The 16,522-nt window shown below is 33.4% G+C and overlaps 1 long non-coding RNA gene across 1 annotated transcript; it reads right to left on the reverse strand.

Annotated features, from left to right (window-relative positions):
• Window positions 1–1,157: 1,157 nt before the first annotated feature.
• LOC116422074 lies at window positions 1,158–9,937 on the reverse strand. Its single transcript, XR_004232662.1, has 3 exons — window positions 9,901–9,937; window positions 5,973–6,071; window positions 1,158–1,362 (listed from the first exon to the last, which is right to left on the reverse strand). It is a non-coding gene; the product is annotated as an uncharacterized LOC116422074 (long non-coding RNA).
• Between the last annotated feature and the right edge of the window lie 6,585 nt (window positions 9,938–16,522).

The raw sequence follows: 16,522 nt of genomic DNA on the forward strand, positions 1-16,522 counted from the left end.
TCTTCTAACTACAAATCTTAAACTTCTTTACTCTTATAAATACTTGCTGAAGTAAATAATGCCGAAACCCACAAACCAGGAGATTCGTGAAGCATTGGTATTTATTTTCTCCCATTTAACTTTATTACCATATTATTATTCTTCCCAAGAAAATTTATTGGGTCCTAAAGTTTAACAGCATAGATTTAGAGCTAGAAGTGACTTTAGATGTCTTCTAGTACAACCCTCTTAATGTACAGATCAGGAAACTGAGACCCAGTGAGGCTAAAGTAACTTGCCTGAAGTTACACATTCAGTGTGCCGCATAGCTGGATTTATAGACTTTGGGTTATAAACCCAGCATTATTTTTACTATACCAAACTACATTTTTCTTTAAAATGAAAACACTTTAGCTTGTTTAGTCCAAGCCTTCAAATATGGTCTCCAATCTGCCTTTCTGGGTTTGTAACATGCAGTGTAATTTTCAACAAAACCAATTTATTTGCTACTCTCCAAACTTTATATTTCATTTCCTTGCCTGTGTTTTTGAATAGCTAGAACTCAGTCTTTTTTCACTTAGACCTTTGAGAATCCTTAGCTGCCTTCACACCTCAGTTCAGCTGATCCCTTTCAAAGGAAACCTTTCAGGATACCTTAGTTTGTAACTTTTTCTCCTTTCTCAAATTACCATGTATCTAATAATCCACTTACATGTTTTATCTATCAAATAGAATAAAAGAGATTAAAAGAAGACAGTAAAAATCTGGTTTTTCTTTGGTCTGATACCTAGTAGAGTATTTTTCACATAGTAGGTGCTTAATAAATGCTTTCCAGATTAATAGGAAGGCACATATATGAAAGGGACTTGAGATGTATAGTTACAAAGATGATGAAATGACTGAATTTTTTGCTTTCAATAGTTGTCCTTCAAGTATTAAGAAATGATTGCTGGCATTAGTCAGTAGGGCATGATGGACTTGGCACTGATTTTAGCTAGTAGCTTTTGACAGCAGGCAGTTTGTTGCTAGGTGGTGAATTTGGCTGCTGAATTTCCTTCTGAGTGCAGCTCTTATTCTTGTATTAGAAAAGATTGCTGCTGAGTTGCTAGATGTATTTAACCTAAAGAAAAGAAATCTGGAGAGGGACAATTAAATAATAATTTATAATTTCTTGATTTTGACATGTAACTTTATACTTTTTTTTCTTTCTGTACTTACAGCCCTCTCCCCCATTGTTGAGTTCCTTCCACAATTTCCATTTTGAGGAAAAGCTTTCTATATTATACCACCATATCTATACGGTGGTCTTTCCTTTCTTCTAATGTAAGTTCCTTGAGGGTACAAATTTGCTCACATGTCTGTCCTCATAGCTTAGTAGAGTGCCTAGAACATAAAAAACAATAAATGTTCTTTGACTTGATTTCAAAATATTTTCTTATTAATTATTTTTATTATGTAAAAAATAGAAACCAACTCATTCTGTTAGTTAAAATAACAACATGATAATTTTGGTGTAATCTAGAAGGAAGAAAACTTTAGTGTATAAAAGTGATTTATTCTTTCAATAAGTATTTATTTTTTATTTTATTATAGCTTTTTATTGACAGAACATATTCATAGGTAATTTTTTACAACATTATCCCTTGCACTCACTTCTGTTTCAACTTTTCCCTTCCCTCTGTCCACTCCCTCCCCTAGATATTAGGCAGTCTCATACATGTTAAACATGTTAAAGTGTATCTTAGATATAATATATGTGTATAGATCCGTACAGTTCTCTTGTTGTAAAATAAAAATTGAATTCAGAAGATAAAAATAACCTGGGAAGAAAAACAAAAATGCAAGTAGTCCACATTCATTTCCCAGTATTCCTTCTCTGGGTGTAGCTGATTCTGTCCATCATTGATCAATTGGAACTGAATTGGATCTTCTCTTTGTCGAAGAAATCCACTTCCATCAGAATACATCCTCATACAGTATTGTTGTTGAAGTGTATAATGATCTCCTGGTTCTACTCATTTCACTTAACGCCAGTTCATGTAAGTCTCTCCAGGCCTCTCTGTATTCATACTGCTTGGTCTTTTCTTACAGAACAATAATATTCCATAACATTCATATACCACAGTTTACCCAACCACGCCAATTGATGGGCATCCATTCAATTTCCATTTTCTAGCCACTACAAAAACAGCATTTACTTTTGCACATACAGGTCCCTTTCCCTTCTTTAGTATCTCTTTGGGATATAATCCCAGTAGTAACACTGCTGGATCAAAGGGTATGCACAGTTTGATAACTTTTTGAGCATAATTCCAAATTGTTCTCCAGAATGGCTGGATCTGTTCACAACTCCACCAACAATGCACCAGAGTCCCAGTTTTCCCATATCCCCTCCAATATTTGCCACTATCTTTTCCTGTTATCTTAGCCAATCTGACAGATGTGTAGTGGTATTTCAAAGTTGTCTTAATTTGCATTTCTCTGATCAATAGTGATTTGGAAAATCACTTTCCCTTTCAGATGAGTAGAAATAGTTTCAATTTCATTATCTGAAAATTGTCTGTTCTTTATCCATTTATCAAATGGAGAATGGTGTTTCAATAAGTATTTAACAAGTTCTTATTGTATACTCTGCATATTATATACAATAGGTATAAAAGTAGAATCATTGAATGTCAAAGCTAGGAAAGATCTGAGAGACCATCCTTTCCAATTCTGTCTCTTCTATTGTTTAGGTGAAAAACTGTAGAAGTCAATTGACCTGTCAAATTTAAACAATTAAATCCTCATCTAGCTCTAGAAAAACTTTATTTTATCTAGTTCAGATTCTTTATTGGGATACATGGATGCCTGAGAATTCTGTGAGTAGATTTCAAGGGGACTTTGAATGTAGATGGGGGGGAATCATATATTTATTCCGATTTTGTTCCCTTGGTAATCCAATATATTTTGTTCTGTGCACATTATTCTAAGAAGGATTCATTAGGTTTCACCTGCTGGCTCCCAGCCTTCATCAAACACACAAAAAAGTTAACAGCCCTGATCTTCTTAATAAGAGAACAAGATATATTAAACCAAAAAAGTGAAATCATTTTGACAAGCAATATCTCAACAAATTAGACATCTTCTCTGGACAGGGCATTTGAAAATTTATGAAAATTTAAAAGGCAATCACTTTTTTTCTGGATTCATGATCTAATAAGAGTAAAAAGAAAAAACCCTCAACTATACAAATGTCCATAATACATAGATAAGAGCTGTAATTAGCTCTAGATGAATAAAGCTTTGTTCCAAGGTGTCAGTAGCCAGTGGAGACTGAAATTAAACAGTTTGACCAACTTAATAAGTAAGAGACCTGGGATTAAAATACCTGCCCTTTCAGTTCAGATTTACTGATACTTCAAATGTATCAGTGAAATAGGATTAAAGAAAAATCCTGGCTCCAAAAGAAGGGTATGCTGGAGTTAATATAGATTGACTCATGAGAGCCAATTTTTACATTTTCAATGTGAGTATTTTTACCTCAGAAAACATTAGTGCTACACATCAGTTCTTGATTTTTGATCATTTACATCAAAGGTATCAAAAATGAGGCCGCATGTGGCTCCACAACATTTATGAAAACAGTATGTTTCTGTTTAGCAACCTCCATTTCTTTTTTACTCTGACATCACTGGCATATACGACAAAAAATAATGAAGAAAATGTGAATAGAACAGACTAAACTTATAAGTGTGTGTTGTATACTTTTAAAAACAGCTGACCATTAAACATTTACCAACACCTTACCTTCTCACTAAGGCCATTGCTTTGCCCATGCTTTCCTTTGAAGTCCTCTGTCAATTTGTACCACAATTAGAAAAAAAAACTTCCCCCAAACCACTGGCACAAATATTTTATGTGCTATCTTCCTTCATGAGTGGGAATGGCAGACTCTCTGGGAAGGAAAGGCCAGGTTTTTTTCCAGTTTAACTGAACTCTATGCTTTCCTTTCCCCCCGTAAAATTTGCCACTCTTTGTCTTCCTAGTCTCAACCACTGCTTTTGCCATGAGGGTAATATTTCTATTATAACTATGAAAAATGATGTATAAAATAGATAAGAGGGCAGATGATTGAACACAATGCCTTATGATGTAGATTATAATGTTGAAATGGCTTACTAAAGAATTTCTCTGGTGTTTTCAAGAAGTATGTAAGAATAGGAAAACATTTCATTAAGGTTTTCTGAACACAAAGAGAAGGTAAAAATAGATAACCTCTTTGGTTCCTTTACCATCCTCTGCTCTCCAAAATATGCAACTCATATCATAGGCATGAATCATGTTTTACTTATTGTTTAAGGAAACTATATGCAAAAGTAACCAACACTGATTAGCATGAAAAACTCTTTACAGCTTATAGAACCCAAGAATGCAAGACTCTATGAAATATTAACATCTATTCTCATTCTGAAAATGATTGAGAACCATTAAATGTGAAAGCTTAAAGTGACCTTAAACCTCATTTAATCCAATAACCTCAAATGAGGTTATTGAAAATGAGGAAAATTGAGGACTCCAAAAGATAAGTGACTTTCTCTTGTGTCCATGTCTTCTGATTCTAAATCCAGGGATGATGCAAATTCAAGAGAAGCATTTGGGGACTTGTTTTGATCAACTTAAAAATAAGTAACTCATTAAAAATGAGTAATAAACTCTTTTTACTATTTATGCTTGTAATCGGAATAAGCTCTCAACATTATAATCTGCTTGGTTCCCCCCCCCCCCATGCAATCCAGAAAAGAAAATAGTCTCCTTTCCTTACACTCTCCTCAGTCCCTCCCCCAACACCACACATACATAATCACTTCCAAATTCAAGAATAATCTTCATTGTTAGTTGGATCCTATAAGACTACTGGCCTTGGCACTTTTCTCTAACACTCTGAAAACAAAAGTGAAAGTGATTTGAAGGATTGTATGCAACCCAAAATCCTGTAAATGATTAGAGATCATTTCCACATCAAACAAGTCTCATAAAGATAATAATTTTTGACTTGAATGGTAGTTTTAATAATTCTTAGATATCTCTGTCCTAGTTATATAGTTGCCAATGATTATTATGAATACATTCTTTATGAACACTTCTCTTTTTAAAAAAGGTATAAATGACACTGCAGATGAATAGTTATTGTGACAAAACCCATAAACTTGGATAGAGATGGTAGATCATCATGCAGAGCACCTGAGAACTATGTGATAATCTAGACTTTATCATTTCAAAAAAAAAATTAAGAATATGCATGCATGCCAAATGTCTTTTTCAATGACTTGTAATATCTTTTATATGACTGGATAGATTTTTGTACAAGACACTCCAATAAATTTTTTAAAAGAAATTCTCTAGATGTGTAAATTGTTAGCTGTACAATCCAGGAGATAAAAAAGCTTTGGAATGAACAACCCTTTCCTTCTCAGACATCTGCAGGGGGACTTTTTCCCCAGGTTTTCCAAAGCCTCATATTTACTTGTCAGGAGGGTGACTCTTTGTAATTGATTGTCAGTAGAGATTATTATACAAAGACATCCACAACAGAGAGTGACTGAGCTGAGTTTTGTCCATGGCCTCTATTGACCTTTTTAATCTCTTAGTATCATATAGGTGAACCTCAGTTCTTAAAGGGTATGTCAACGGAATGTGAACTCCAAAAAGTCTGAACAGAAGATTATCTTGAGCCAATGATGAAATCAGAATAATAAGCCAACCTAACAAACTCTCTCATTCTCTCCCTCTTTTTTCACCTCCTTCCCAAATCACTGTATATTTATTAATTTTTATATAAGCTATATAGAATAGATAGTAAGTCAGACTCAGAGTTTCTTTCTTGTGACACTTCATATCTGGTGTGAATCCAAGTAATCCCTTAACCTCTTAAGGTCTTAGGCAGTGCACTAATGCTATAAATTTCAGAGGAGATGTCTGTCCATCTGCACTGGTAAAGGGAATTTCCTTACCTGATAGTTCTCTATAATTACATCAGGTCCAATTCCTGTCTCCATGATTTGCAGTCACTTGTTTGTCAAGACACTATTGCATCAGGAGGATTTCAGTTTCTTGAGGAAAAGAAGTGATACATTTTTGTTTTTGTAATTGTAGCACCTATTCAGTGTCAGACATTTAGCACTTAATACATTTTTTATTTTTGTTTTTGTTTTTCCTAGCCATAGAAGCTCGTAAAGAACATGCATGAAGGTACACAGAAAAGGGATTGACGAAATTCTGAATGCTTAAAGCATGGAAGAAGCTTCAAATGGCATATGATAGATAAGTCAATGGACACTATACTACTATCAGAGAAAGGTTCTGGCTTCTATGTCTAAGAACCCTTCAATTGTCAGATCTACATGCTTGCCATATTTTGTGTACTAATTCAATAGAGTAAGGTTAGTTTCTTTTGACAAGCCGGGAATTAGAATTCTATTAAATAATAAAAGCTACTATTTGTATAATGCCTACTATATGTTTAGGACTGTGCTAAGCACTTTACAAATATTATTTCATTTTATCCTTATAATAACTCATGGAGGTAGGTCCTATTAATATTCATTTTATAACTGAGAAAACTGAGGTAGACAGAAGTAAAATGACTTACCCAGAATCACACAGCTAGTATCTTAGCCTGTATTTGAACTAAGGCTTGCTGATTCCAGACCTAGAAATCACTGTTTCACCTACATTCATGCAATATAACATTTATGATTTAAAAGTAGCTAAACAACTTTGCTCCTTTTTTTACATGGAATTTATTTCTTTGGAAATGGATCATAGAACTGCTGTCATATAGGACTTTCCCTTTCTGCCAATAAGTAAAAAGGGTAGATCTTGTGTCTATCTCTTTGTTGCTAATTCTTTTAAATTTTGCAACATTAAGTTTTGATTATTTGGTGGTGGTTGTTTTTTCTATTTATATTTTTGTAGTTACTGACTATATTTTCTTTTCTCTGCTTACTTCACACTACATCTGATTATGTAAATATCTCCATGCTACTCTGTATTCATATTTGTCATTCCGTATGGTACAACAATATTTCATTACATTCATGTACCATAAATTGTTTTGACATTCCCCAATCGATAGATGTCTACTTTTTCTCCAATTCTTTGCTATCATAAAACATACTGCAATAAATTTTTTGGTGTATCTGGGGACTTTCTCCCTATCAATGGTCTAATTGAAGCAGATTCTCTGCTTGTAGTAGATTCTCTGGGTCAAAAAGTATCACTGTTTTAGGTCCTTTATTTTCATAATTCCAAATTGTTTTCTAAAATGGTTGTATTATTCATAGCTCCACTGACAATTCACTTATGTTCCTAGTTTCCTACAATCCTTCCAATATTAACTATTCCCATCTTGTCATCTTTGCCAGTGTTTGGGGTATGAAATGAAACTACAATATTGTTTTGAATTGTGTTTCTCTTATTACTGGTGATTTGGAACACTCTGTATTATATATAACATAGCCCTGCACTTTACCTATTCTTTACCTACGAAAACATAGCCATGATGTTTCAGAAGCAGGACTTGAACTCAGAGCTTCTTTACTCCAAATTCAGCATTCTATCTCTTATGGCCTGTTGTCTCCCATCTACTTTTCTATCTAGCTATTTATATCTATCATCTATCTACCTATCAACAATATCCATCTATCTGCCATCTTTGTATTAATGAATCTATCTATACCCACATAGATATAAAGTATACATAAACAAGGATGTGCTAGTTAATGTTTAACAATTCTCTCATCAAGGAAAGAAATATCTATGCATGGTACATTATAAACTTTAATCTGCATTATTATTTTATCTGTCACTTTCTTAAGTCTAGATAATTAGCAAAGCAATAAATCAATCCTAGGTTTGCAGCATTTGCCATAAGGCTTATGACAAAAATTTAACAATTGACCCTCTTGAACCAGTTTATTGGCTTGATCTTGTGTGTGTGTATGTTTGTGCATATATATTCATATTCATATATGTGTATATATGTATTTATATGAAATAATATGATTTCAAAGAGAATGAAAACCATTTAAATCCATTTCACTGTATTTTTCAATTTTCATTCCACTATTTCATGTCATACATTTTCTTAAGTACAGCCAATCAGCCATCATATTCTCCCTAAGTTATTCTAAAACAGTGAATATTTAGAAGCATGGAGTTCTGAGTGTAATAGCTTGAGACTACTGATAGGCTACAAGGTTCCTCTGAGTGTTGTAAAGATGAAGCTTTCATGGTATGAATATTTAAAATCTAACAGTTTCTAGCTTTTGGTTTCTTGTCTGAATTAATTATCCTGCATTTCATTTATTGGCATCTCATTAAAAGCTACACTGTTCTTCTTTTCATATTTGTGAGGTAAAATTTAAAGAGGCAAATGAGAATGAGTTTTGCCAGTAGTCTACCTTCTTTTACCTGTTGAAGTAATTGCTATTGTAATATATGTAAAGGATTTTATAAACAGTAGGGCACTGTTCTTATTACTAGAATTATGGCAGTTCTTATTACTATTAACATTATTATAGCAACTATTGAATAGAAATGAAGTAAAATGTTTTTTTTTCCTCTGATATCCATGAATTTAAAATACTCCATCCAGTTTGCAGACTTGCCATTTATGACTTCTATAACCAGAAGAAGAAAGAAACACTTGTTTTTCAGTCCAGATTTTATGGATAAAGGCAGGAAGTCCAAAACAATGATTTCTGAAATGCTTTTCACAAAGCATGTCTGGAATGGAGGGGAAATGAAATTGCTCATCACTAAAACAATTACTTCTCTTGTAATAAGGAAACAATGAACTGAAGAATCATGCTGGCAAGTAATAAATGTCTGAATGGATCATGAAAATATTAGTGGAGATTTTTTTTTCTTTTCCTATAATAGCTATTTGGGTCTGTTTTTTCACCTTCTTAGCAAATAGCTTCATTCATCACAAGGTCATTTGACTGCATTTCCTGTGATTTACCTGGATCCAGTTTTAAACAAGTTTAAACAGTTTAAACAAGTTGTTTGTTGCCTGAGAAGCCATTAATTTTGGGATCATAAAAGCTACCACCAAGAACCAACAATAATTAATTGTTACTTAGAAAAAGTTGTTTGTATGGAAAAATGGTTAATTAGAATGAAGGAATAAGAAGAAGAAAGTTAAACTTAAAGTATTCTGTTGACAACAAAACTGAATAAAAGCTATCCAAGCTAGGAGATTTACTGATTCAGAGCAATTAAGTAGTTAATTAGAAGCTTATAATTATCTTTGCCACTTCATTAAGAACTTGGTACAGATTTCCCAATATAACTTGTTGGAAAACTGCACTTATCTTGGTTATTGGAATTTCATGAAGAAACCGTGGTGAATGTGTTAAAAGATTGTCTCATTAAAACTTTGTTCTGCCATCCGTGGAAAGCACAAGCTATTTCCTGTGGACCTGATGGCAATGGCATTACTGCTGAGACGTGACTGAAGAGAACAGGGCATGGGGCATGGCAAACAGCTTTCTAACCTGCCAAGAGATGCTGGAACTCTCTCTTAATGGAATACTTTTCTGTCTATTCAGGGAATCCGTGAGATAATACCCTGGTGTCCAGATGGGAAAATGACCAGACTAATTCAGAATCAGAAACATGAGCAAAAAGAATTAGCCTGAAACCTCTTGTCTGTGAGCCTGAGGTTTCTCAAATATCACGAAGAGAACTCTACTTATAAATTTACAGATTACAAGTGATGTTCTAAAAGTTCACATTTTTCTAAATTTATTTGAATTAATATTTGGAAATAACTTGAACCTGCCACAACTATTTCTTTACTTGTCTACTTGATACACTGGGAAATAGCTATGGACCTTGTAAGTGACTCTATGCTGTCCTCAGATACAATCTCACCTTCAAGACAGTCACTCTTCCCATCTGGTAGTGGCCATGGTACTACTGTTAAATGATCATGGAATTTTTCTTTATGATAATTTATTATGACCTCATAACTTCTAGGATTGCTGAGAAATTATATGCATTTGAATATAGGTCTAAATTTACATTTAGTAGTGTCACTTTGTGTTGTGTGACTAGGTAAGTCATTTTAACTCTCTTAGCCTGTTTCCTTGTGTATAAATGAGGATGATAATATTTACATTACTTTTACAACAGCAACTTTCAAGGGGTTATTTTGAGCAAACATATATGAACTTTTTAATTATTGACATCAATAAAATCCAGTTTAATGCTATGATTTTGGACTTGGGTCCAAAACATCACTCTGAGTTATTACACATGATAATGGTCAAATTGAAATCATTGGCTCAATGATTATTGCTAAAATTAATGAGATCAAATTCTGTGGTACATTACTATTATCATGTTCCTCTTCAAGAAAATTTTGTTTGACAATGACTTAGAAATATCAGTCTTGTTCCTTTCATACTATTATGTTCATAATACATAGGTTCTCAAACATACCCTAGAATGATAAGGCAGAGTATTAAAACAATTTTTGTAATGGAAATGAAGCTAAAGCTGTCTTTGAAAGACCTTTATAACATATGATCATCTTTTACTGAAACAATGACTATTCACCAAATGGACAACGCTTTCACAAGATACTAGCCATGTGGAGAAGGAATAGAAACACACATACTCAATCCTGATTCCTTCTCTGGGTGAGGAAAGTTTCCCTTTGTTAAACAATGCAGAAGGGCCCTTGCTGCATCTTCAAAGTTTACTTTCGTCTTTCTTTCCCTCTGTGAATAATCTGGGCTATCCAAAGGGCATGTTAAATATCTACTATTGCTAATATTCTTTCTTCTTATAAAACCTTTGTAATACTATCACAACACTGAGACAATGCAGCCAAATTATTGAAATGGTGCAGCTAATTTGTTACTTCATTATTGAACTAGCTAACTTATGTAAACATTGAAATAACTGTTGCATATGATATTATTTGATAATAATTGTATTAATTAGTCTTTAAGTAACTTGTGACAAAACTTTTTGTGATTCCTGTTCTTCACTCCTTTACCTAGGTAGGGAAGGATGAGAATTAATCTCCTTTGGAGAATTAATCTCCAAAATTAATATATTTGCTTTTAGGTATATTTGTGTCAGGGATGAGGAGGGGGTGAAGTAGAAGAAGGCTAATTATCAAAAGAAGACTGGACATTCTTCCTCTCTTCTTTGGCATACTATGTGGTTACCAATGTCTTTCCCATGATCTGTTCTTGACTAATCTCCTGTCCTTGTCTCAAATGTTTTGGACAACTATAAGTTTGCACTACATGTATCAGTGCTCCCATGTATTATATTCTTCATCCAAAATTGATATAAAGAATTTGAATGTCAGATAGGATTTCAGTGGCCATCTAGTCTCAACCTATACATGAAAAATTCCCCTCAGCTCCCAACAAATGGTCATCTAGCCCCTGCTTGAAGACCTCTAAGGAATGGAAGCCTATCAACTTCTAAAGCAACCCATTCCACTTTTGGACAATTGTTATCAAAATTGTACTGGAGCTAGCTTGAATCAGCCTATGAAAGTTGATTATTAAATTCTTGATGCAAGCATTTACATTGTAGAAATAAGCAAATTATAAAGATTAGGATTTGATATATTTTTGTTGATTTCTAGACTTACGAAAGTAATACATAAAATGTTAATAATGCAAATTAAACTTAAAAGCCTGTCGTGTATAAATATGTTTTTCTTTTCAGAAGTTCATATAAGTCCCTATATTTTGGCGAATTTTTCATATTCATTGTTTCTTAAGGGACAATAATATGCAATTAAATTCATATTTCACAATTTGTTCAACCATTATCCAATTGCTGAGCTTTTATTTCTAGTTTTCTGACAGTACAAAAAGAAATGCTGTCAGATAAGGCAGAGTCTCAGAACAATGCTATTACAAAAATTCATTTGGAACTGTCATTGAAGTCTTTCTCTTCACACATATTGAACAATGACCCTCCCCACCCCCCCATGAGAGAATGTTTCTAAACATTGCAATAAGACAATAGCCACCTACAGAAGAACTGTATTGGCATACACACTCTTCTTTGATTTTCTTCCTGCTGGTCTGTGCATTATGGGAGAGTTGTAAAAGCACAACTATGTTAGAATAACATGTTAGAATAAGTTTCTTTTCTTGAAACTCAAAGAATGCACCAGTGCCTTTACTACATTCCAAAAGATTATTGTATGTGGGATATGAAACTGTCAGGAGCATCTTAGATGGGTCAGCCTAATCAAACCTACTATCATTACTACATATACTTTCTCCTCAAATATTCCAAATATCAAGTCACCCCAGATGACAACACAACTGTGCAAAACATATCAATATTGGGGTTTCTCCTGCTGTAGTTTGTTCTGGTGCTTTACCAAGTAATTATTCTTATTCTTTCCTCTTTATTCTCTCCTTAATTCCCAACTGCTAGCTAAGGAACTGAATGTAACTCTGTTACTGCCTTTACTATCCCAGGGAACTGTCCAACCCAAATGTTTAAAACTTGTGTCTTATTTTTCTACACCCAATAAGCCCAATCATAAAATTCCTTTAATTAAAATACTTTATTAAATTATTCCTTGAAGACATATTAATAGTTCTCCATTCTTTTCCTAAAGAGGAAGTGCTTTGATTTCCCTGAAGTCTTATTATCACTGATCAGTTGGAATTCAGGAGACTGTGCCAGTCATGGATGATGAGGAAGGACTCCCTGCTGTGGAAATTAAGCCTGAAGAAGGCAAGACTTAGAAAGAATATGATGCCTATTTTCAAATAGTTGTACAGCTGTCTTATTAAAGAAGAATTTGATTTATGATGCTTGATCCTAGAGGACAAAACTATGAACAATGTATGAAAATTGCAAAGAGGTAAATTTAGATTCCATAAAAGGGGGAAAGACAAAAGCAAAAACAAAAAAAACCACTTACTAATTATTAGAGTTGTGGAAAATGAAATCAATTGCCTCAGAAGTTAATGAGTCCTGCCTAATCATGTTCATCCTACAAAACCTGGATTATCACTTCTCAGATATGTTGTAAAGAAGATTCGTGTTTGTGGTCATATCAATCTAGAGGCCGATGAGTTTTTTTTCAAACTCTGAAATTCTCAAAGTTTTCTTGAAAGCACAAGATTTTTGAACATAATTGTTTAGAAATATTTTATCTATTTAGTGATTTCTTGCTGAGATCTGATCAGAAACTCAATATCAACAAAAATTTAAACAATGAAACAATTATAATTGGATGGAAATTAGAATTTGACTTTACTCATCATTTGTATTTGATTTAGTTTGCAACATAATTATATCCATTTCACTATATAATATTCTTTATTTAAAGTCTCTTTTATGTTATGATCAAAAAAAGAAAAGAAAGTTCTTCATTAATATTCACATTACTACTGAAAAGAAAAGCTACATTTAATTTGGGATAAAAATCTCTTTAAGAGTGATAGAACTAGCAACAGTAAAGTCAATGAGGCCACAGCTGAGTGAATATGTACACAGTGTGATGATAGAAAGCAAATTTTCCTTCCATTCACAATTGGTTAACAAAAAAGAAAAAAAATGAAAATACTTAAAACTATGATCTTTCATATATATTAAAGCTTAGCCATTTATAAGTACAAGTCTAATTGTATTTTTCTCATATTATACTGTTATATATATAATTTAAAAAATTTTGCCTTGCAATAAAGAAACACTTTTGGTAAACTTATATTAATGGGATATCCTAGGATCTTAAAAATAAAACTAACTGATAGTAAAAAAGAAAATTGTGTACATAGGTATGTATATAAGCATATGAAGAATTATTTTTAGGAGTGACCAAACATTTTGCATAATAGCAGCATTATTTACAATGTTTACATATGAAGTGGTGAATGCTAAAAAATCCAAAATAGTCTGTAATTGTTGCAGTTGTCTTAAGAGCTCAAAGTATATGAGTCTTTTGATCAGGAGACTCATACAGTGTGAAAAAAGCTCCAATTTATTATACAGCACCCCCTTGTTAATATACATTTTTGCGGGTATGATCAGTGTGTGAACAATAGGCAATCTCCAATCACCATTTAGAGAAGCAGCTTGTGGGCCTTTGTGTATGAATGGTATCTACCAATGGGAAGAGTCAATCTGATAATCTAGCAACTCACTCACAGGCAAGAGGCTCTGTCAAGGCATCCCTGCTCACAAACAATTGTGCTGTGACCCGTAGGCTGATCCCTTTCCCATGTCATGCATTACTGCTCCTTGCTCACCAAGGGCATTTCTGCAATGTGGCAGAAAAGTTATCGTGTACCAAAGGTCAAGGTGGCCTCTGTACTCACTCTCTGCAGGGTCCCATACCCTAGCATGTGATTAAGAAGGTATTGTTAAACATTCTTTAACTTTAAATAAAGAATATTATATAGTGAAATGGATATAATTATGTTGCAAACTAAATCAAATACAAATGATGAGTAAAGTCGACATATAAAGTCTTTATAAGTCAAATCTTTAAAATGTCCTAGTACAACAGATGATACAAAATGATAGGTATGTAATTATTGACGCATGACAAAGAAGAAAGTAAAGATACAATTTTCATCTCAAGAAAAAAAAATAAAGTAACAAATTCAACCAAAATTACAGTTTTTTGATCAATATGGTGCCAGATAATCTAGCTTTGAGAAGCAACAGAATAGTTGACTGTATATTTTAAATTTTCACATAGTTGTATAAATTTATAATAGATTATCTGAATAGAAAGAGAAGATGATAAATTCCTAAGGATATGCTTTTTTGAGTGTATTAATTTGTAGCCAAAATCTGGATTCTTTAGGAAGTTAAATAGAAATATGAAATTTGTAATAATGAAATTGCAAATACCTCTGACCTTTCCAAAATGCTCCTCAAAGGACATTATGCATACAGATGTGAGCTTCTATCTGTATTAGAACATATTTGCAACTGACCCAATGCCAATTATCAAAGTTCCCTTCCTTATTCTTGATTCATATACTCCTAAACTAAAACAAGACTAGCTTCACAGACATAACCAATAAATTCCTATTGCCTGGATAACTTGTTGATAAGTGTATAGACGAAATGCTTTGCAGATTGAATTTATAGATGAGCTCTATGGAGCATCTTGTATCCATTTAATTTTTCAGATGAGTTTGAATGACAAGTACAAAACAATCTAGAATATTATGTATAAAAAGGAACAAAATATAGAAAAAATGAAATGAAATAAAAGTTTGGAAAGATGTGGAAAACTCATCAGATTATCACTACTTAGTGTAGATTCATATTTTATACTTACTATTTATTATCACAAGAAGATATCTTATTAATTGTAATGTTCTCTCTAAAATGTAATGTTCTCTTTTGAGATTTTCTTGGGGTCTCTGGAGGCAGCCTTTGTTTCAGTTCAGGAATCACCACATGAGTAACCAGGGGTTAAAGTCCAAATCCTTTATTATCTCTTTCAAAGTCTTGTCTCTTTTCCTGGGACCCAGTTAGCTTTCTTAGAGGCCTATCTCTCTCCTTGGTTCTGAGAGATTGAGCTCCTGCCTCAGTCCTTTGTGTTCTCTGCCTCTGCCAGCTTCTTGAGGTCCTCCTGAATGTGTCTTGGTTTCTGTGGGGGAGGCAGAAGGACTACCACCATGGTCTAGTTCTGATTCTGGCTGAGTTTGTCTGAGCTTATATGCTTTCTTATCATAGGTGTTAATCTTGGGGAACTATATTATGTACTAAGTATAATGTACTGAACTAGAGAACTGTTAAGCACCATGCTAAGCAACCATTATCTCTATCAATTCTACTGACTTAGCACCTTATAAGAATCCGTTGTTTTAAGTTCAGAGTTTTGGCCCATAACATCTCCCACTTTCTTTTGTTTAGAGCATAGGTGGTCATGACTTCCTGACTTCTCAAGGAGGTGAGAACCCCATAAAAGGAGGTGATAACACCTTCACTGACTGCTCAAAAAAGGGGTGAAAACACCATAAAAGGAGGTGATCACACCCTCCCTGATGTCTCAGGAAGGGAGATGAAAACACCAAAGGAAATGGGAAATTAAATCAGATTAGCAAATTCTAAAGGGGCTCACTCTTAAAAGAGGTATACATAAATTCATCAGTATAGGAGGTATTACACATAATTACATAAATTACATAAGCACATAGCAATGTAATAAAGGATAGTAGTGATGTAACAAATAACATGAATCAACATGAAGAATTATACATGTCCGTAAGTCCTAGAAATAGTCCAAAAGGAATCTATTGTCCATTACTTCATGTGCCAGGAATTCAGTGATTCCTGCAAGTTTTGAAGTCCTGCAATAGTCTTATCAATAATTTTTCATCTCAGGGAATCCAATGATTCCTGATGGTTTTAAAGTTCTTTAACAGTCTCATTATCAGCCATGCTCTTTCAGTGTCCAAAGTTTTTAGGTCTTCTCCTTTCTCTTTTTTTCTGTCTCTTTCTGATGGACAAAGCGAATACAGCTTGTTGGCACCCA

Source organism: Sarcophilus harrisii, chromosome 3 (genome assembly GCF_902635505.1).
Source record: "Sarcophilus harrisii chromosome 3, mSarHar1.11, whole genome shotgun sequence".
Classification (NCBI taxonomy): Eukaryota; Metazoa; Chordata; class Mammalia; order Dasyuromorphia; family Dasyuridae; genus Sarcophilus; species Sarcophilus harrisii.